Here is a 6,377-nt window from a genome sequence, read left to right as displayed (position 1 = left end):
GGGTGAGATTATTGGATGATGATGCTAAAAGGGCAAAGAGCTCGCCAGCCTAATCAGGGTTGAATAAAGTGTTGTGCAGCAGTTGATGAACTTGATGTTGCTCATAACAATCAGGGATTAGAGCACAACAATAAACTAAAAATCCGACCACTGTCACTTGCCTGCTCCTAGATTTTTAAGTCAATTCTATCTTGTCCAAATTTCTTTATCTGCTTTTTTTTTTTTTTTTTTTACCAGCAAAGGATTTGTGAAATTATTTGGTAAATATTTTTTTTCTAAAGGTGTCGCCAATGTCTCCTCTCTTTTCGTGTTTGTTGTCTGCGTCGGTGTGTTTGAGGGACATTTCGCGCCTGTGCAACTAAAGCTGCCAGGGGAGTGACTTTGATTGATGGGTATCATAAATTAATCTGATTTGATGAAGAATGACGCAAAAAGCACCGATTGGCCACGGGCGGAAAAAAGATCTTCAAGCAAGCAATAAGGGACTGACATGAGCTCACATGGAAACCCAAAATTGCAGAAGCCCTCGTCTGACCGGCACCCCTCGCCATTCAAATATGCACAAAAAAATAAGCATAGAATGGAATGGGAAAATCAAAGTTATGCACATTTTGGGTGAACAGATGCCATGATTACTTTTTATTTTGTAGCTTTTTCTTTGTCTATATGTTTTTCTTTCAGTTTTGATGGCTCCACTCATTATTTCTGAGGTTAACACCAAATACAGTAAGACATGTCAGTGAGCAGAGTTCCACATTTTATTTTAGCTAGCCATTGTTTATCGAAATTACTTGGTTATATTCATAATGAAAATTTATATTTTACTTTAGAATGTCATGGACCAGTTCCCAGGTCAGTCGATCTATAAAGACGTCCGCTGGCCACGGCCCACATGGGACTTAGGACAAAGCATCACGCCGTGGGGAAGGGGTGATGCAGGAACTTTTCCTCTCCCTGTCTTTGCGTCTCGGATTTGACAGAAACTCATGTCGGGTATTTAGAGTTGTCTCCATCACGTTAACATTTCACACTTGAGATGTTGCTGACAAGCTGTCCATTTTCCCCTCGTCTGTCTCCCGTCCTCAAGCCCCCACCTCTCATTAAGTCCCAACGGGCTACCTCTCCACGGAGGAAGACATCCCCACTAATGTTGGTGGCGAGAAGGCCCTCGGGGGGGTGGCTGGTGGCTAGCTATTGATTGTTGCAGCCTCCTCTGGAGTAAAAGAGCCCCTCCAGCCCCCTCCCACACTTTGACCCGAGGGGCGTCACAGCCGTGGGCCCACAGCAGGGGGCAGCAGTACATAATGACAGTAAATGGATGTTGCAGGGTGGGGGGCAGGGATGGAAAAGAGAGCGAAAGGCCCGGCTAATTCATTGTGGGGGTCTTACCTGAGCGTCCTCTGCGACGGGCAAGCCGGCGGAGCGTGAAAGCCTCGCAGCAGTCGACTAACCGCTCTCTCTCATGATATGGACACCTACCCTCCCCAGGCCAGAACTCAATAACAGTTTCCCCAACCAGTGGGTTTCTGTGTTTGTGACAATTGTCAGTGTTTTCTGTGGAGGTGGGGGTCCGAAACTTAAAGACAAAGAGCTGTTGGAATGTTTGCTGCAAACCGTTTAGGGACGGATGTGACTTCATAAAATCTCTCATGAGTTTAAAATCAAACCTGAGTTGAGAAGAAACTCAGTAACAGTCAGGAGCTACTAATGCATCGACCAGCTGAACGTCATCAGTATGTCCGCCTTACACCTTTGGATTAACGCAATGCATGTTTAACGTCTTCCAGACTTCATGCTGATTTTGTGCTGCTTTATTTTTCTAGTTTCATCTGGGTATTGTCTTAGTTTTGTCCTGGTCTTTATTTTGTCTTTATTAAGATTTTGTCCTAGTTTAATCCTGGCTTTCTGCAGGTTGATCTAGGTTTATCCTGTTCTTTAAATCATGGCTTTGTTGGTGTTTTTGTTGTTATATCATCCTAGTTTTATTCCGGTTTTACCCCTGATTTACACAAGGTTTATCCAGAATGTATACGTATTTCTTTTCCTAATTTTATCCTGGTTTCGTTAAAGTTTTATCATTCTTAATTATCCTGACTGTTATACTTTTATCTAGATGTTATTGAATTTCCATTTGTTTTCTGTACTCTACAAGCCGGGTTAGCATGTTAGTTCCTGATAGGACACTTTCTTTGAAAGGGCTGACAAATATAGCAGCACAGCTTAAATGTATAAAGGTAGGTGTTTAGCCTTAATAGCAACATGTTTGTGGAAAATCAGATGCAGAATGTCAGTACTAACACCACCTGTCGGGGGTTTATGATTCAGGCTTATTTTGCAGCCACAGGACCTGGGCCAACATATTTCAGAGTTAAAATGTGAGGCCGACTGTCTGCAAGCAGAAGCTTGGACCAAAGTGGGTCACCCACATGATAATGACCCCAAACAGAGGTGCAAATCTACCATCGAAGGGCTGATAAAGAAAACAATCTGTGTGTTGCAGAGACCCAGTCAAAATCCGGGTGATGCAGTCCATATGTAACGCTGTAGTGGGACCACAATAGAGCTGAGCTGAAAACGCAATGAATTTGGTTTAAAGTGTGGTTGCAAACACATCAAAAAACTATTTAATAAAATATCATTCTTCTTATGCTTTTTGTTGCCCTAAAACAGTGAAAAACAAGTTTCAGATCTGAGCTGCAGGCAGTTTTTAAAGCAGCAGATGGTTGAGAAACCAAACCGACACGCCGCATCAGTAAATCATCTCATATTTCAGGATATTAAACTTGTTGAGAGGACCTGAGCTAACATGTATTTTTGACATTCTGGTGCCCGTTACGACTCGGAATTAGACGTAAAAAAGTTCCAGAGAAGTCATTTTTCCTTTCATTGAGCTTTAATGTAAATGGTGCGCAGCTCTTTGTCTTGCACATGTGAATAATGTGCTGTGTCAGTGGCCTCCTGCGTCGTATCGCTGCGTTCTCCGGCTCTCCAATTGTCACAGCTTCAACAATAAATCTGCATTTCACCCTCCTCCCGCTCCTCAGCCAGGTAACACACACACATTTCATTTCAGCCACTTTCCAAACCCCCCCCTCCCCCCAAGAAAAACTTTTCCAACAGTTGCAATCATCCACACCTCCTTCCCTGCAAACTCCTGGATAAAAAGATGCAATGAAATTTCACTGTTTGCACTATAATTTTAGTTCTCATTCTCCTTCTATTCCTTTGTGAAAGCAACACAGACAAATGTGCGCGCAGGTTCCAGGTGTGGGTGCAGCGTGTGGCTGAAGTTACGCTACATTTGCCTTTGGAGTTGTGTGTAAATATTAGAAAGCAGCGGGTTGCTGGTGCAGGGGAGAAGCCAGCCAAAGCAACAGCAGCACGCAGACGGGCATCCTTATCGGTTTTGTGTTCAGACTCCAGCGTGCTCCTGCTGTTTGTAATCTGCAGCCGCCGCTGTGAGCAAAACTGGACAGGCATTTGTTGTCCCAGCAGGAGTACGCTTGACAAGAGAATGTTAAACACTCAGCTACCTGCAATTTTCACCAGGCGATAGCAGACATGATAAAATATACACACACATTTAATTTGCGATTTTTTTTTTCTTTTCTTTTTTCTTTTCCAGGGTGAAGAAGCAGCAGTGGAATTGGAACATAGAATATCTGGAGCCTTTTTCTCTGTTGCTGATCCTTCAGATGGAAGCTCAACATCTTTCTTCAGATTGTCCACCACGGGATATCTGAGGGCTTTCAGGCAGCTTATCGGCAGCACAAAGGGGTTTTCTGCGCTGAACCTTCTTTCCTTCTCCAGCAGCCTTGAGAACGATGGAAGCTAGCGCTGCTTGCATTGCATCCAAGGGTCAAAGGGAGGAAGGCTGAGTAATGATATTTATTGTCCCGTTGAAAGCATCTCAGCGTTGTGGCACCATCCGATTTGGTCCCACAAGTAGTTTTGGTGAGCTAGGCGGTGGGACTTGATACAGTAACATGATACAGACATACGGTAACTTACCTGGACTGCTTTCATCAAAGTGAGGGTCTTAGTGTAGTTATGAGACCAATGTGACCTGTTTCAAATTACACCAGTACAAAGCCGTGGATACACTGCCACTATGATAAAAAATAAAAAATAAAAAAAAAACACCAGAGTGTTGCGGAGGTTTCTTGCATGCTCAAAACCCGCCATGCTCTGTGAGTCGCAAAAGTATTAATTCTCCTTCAAACATTTTCTGAGGTTACAAAGACACACCTTAATGTATATGATTGGGATTTTAAAATAAACTAACACAAAGTAGAGCAGAACTGGAAAGGGAAAGAAACGACAGAATTTCCGAACATTTTCACAAGGAAAAAAATGAAAAATGCAGTTTGCATCTGTATTCAACACCCGATTATTCTGATACCCCTAAATCGTATCTAAAGAAGCCATTTTGCCTTTAGAAACGCACCTAATCATTAAGTAAGGTACGTCGTTCTGTAGTTTCTCCGCAGCGCAACTGTTCTGTTAAAGCCAGTGAGGTTGTAGAACGTCATAAAACAGAATAATTGATCATTGATCACATAATTGTGATCAATGAACACACCAGATCTGTCAGATAAAGTATTGAGGAGGAGCAGAATTAGGTTTCAAAACAGAACCTCAAGCTTTACACACGTCAGAGAGCCCTGATCCAAAAATGGAGCGAGGATTGCGCAACTGCAACCCCATCAAGACCCAGATGTTGGACAAAAGCAGCTGGCTGGGCAAAGAGACCATTGATGCAGGGAGAAAGCCCATGATCTTTCTGGAGGAGCTGCAGATATGCGCTCTTCAGGTGTGAGAATCTGCTAAAAGGACAACTGTACACAGATACAGTATGTCTGTGCAGTGCAGTCATACCCATGGAGTGTGCTTGTGTGTGTTTGAAGAGGGGGCTAAAGTGCTTTCGAGTGGTCATTATGACACTAGAGGAGCGCTATATAAATTCAGTCTTTTTACCATTTTTACCATTGGTTGCTGAGAAATTCCTCACCCCTCTTCTGGCTCCGTTAAATTGGATCACAGTCGGTAATGGATGCCATGCTGACTGGACCATTAGCGGGAAATAAACTTATGTGGACATATTTATTAAGCAGCTTAGACCTCAGGCCATGCAACATCTATTAGAGGCTAATCAGGCGAGCTGTTGGACCGCCCAGCTGCATTTTTAAATGAGCATTACAGCCCAATACATAAATAAATAAATATGAAGGGTTTTATAAAAGGTCACGGCTTCTTCAAGTCTGCAGCCAAGAACTCGCTCAAAAGAAACACGATTGTCCCAATTTGCTCACATGAATCTTTCAAACACTTCAGTTTTGTCACCATCAAATAAAAAGCAGTGAAATATCACTTTAATCTCCTTCCATGTTCCCCTCTGCAGAAGCCTTTTATCTTCTGTCAGTCCCGCAGACAGTGTGTGTGTAGCGGGGTGGGGGTGGGGGGGTGCGGCGCCGTCCTGGGGGAGCACGCTCTGTTCCCCTGGATGTCTGGAAGAGGCGACAGGGTCCGGCTGGTGGGCTGGCCCCAGGCGGAGCCCTCTCTGACCAGGGTGAAGGAGCTTGTCGGGGGTCCGTAGGGAGGTCGTGTTCGTTCAAAACACACTGAGGGCCGGTGGGAAGCCCTGGGCAAAGTCCCACAGTGGGGCCACAAAACAATGTTGTGGTGAAAGCGTTTGGGTTCAGAGACATGAGTCTGGCAATAAGCTGTAGAAAAGATCTGGACTTTTACTCTGTCCTCTGTCCTGGGCTCATTTTAAATACAGTTAAAACAATATTAAAAATAAGATTTAAACATGTTCACGGTGATAAGTTTGTGCTTGGAGATGGATATGGACTCATCAGCCTGTCAGGGGAAAGTCAGTCCAAACACTGGGGACTTGAGACTGACCTCGGTACCAGATAAACCCGTTTTTCAGCAAACCACACTGATTGTCAGAGATCAGCTGAGACAACATGATCTTTGGCAGTTTTCCCTTTTCATTTTCCTCAAAATTAAACATCCTGTCTCTACAGACTTATGCTGGGTTCACATGGCAAGATAACGATGCAGATTTTTGCCCCGATCTTCCCCTTCCGACATCCTTAGGGACGTATCGATCATTGTGATGGCTCTTAAGACAATCTAAGAGATATTCCTGCCGTGTGTTAAAAGGGATCTGGTCTGCTCAGAAGGACGTTAGGACTGCTGCAACCTCAAATCAGAGATATTCAACATGTTGGATTGTCTTGGCCTCATATTCTAGCATGTGTGGTCTTCCCTGAGGACTAACGAGTTGCATGTGACGTGTAACCAATCAGGAAGTGAGGTGATGGAAACCCGCAGGAAAAAAGTCACAACTTACCTCCATACCATAGTGT

The sequence above is a fragment of the Fundulus heteroclitus genome, unplaced genomic scaffold, assembly GCF_011125445.2.
Source record: "Fundulus heteroclitus isolate FHET01 unplaced genomic scaffold, MU-UCD_Fhet_4.1 scaffold_262, whole genome shotgun sequence".
In the NCBI taxonomy this organism is placed as follows: domain Eukaryota; kingdom Metazoa; phylum Chordata; class Actinopteri; order Cyprinodontiformes; family Fundulidae; genus Fundulus; species Fundulus heteroclitus.
This window is presented reverse-complemented; position numbering follows the sequence as displayed.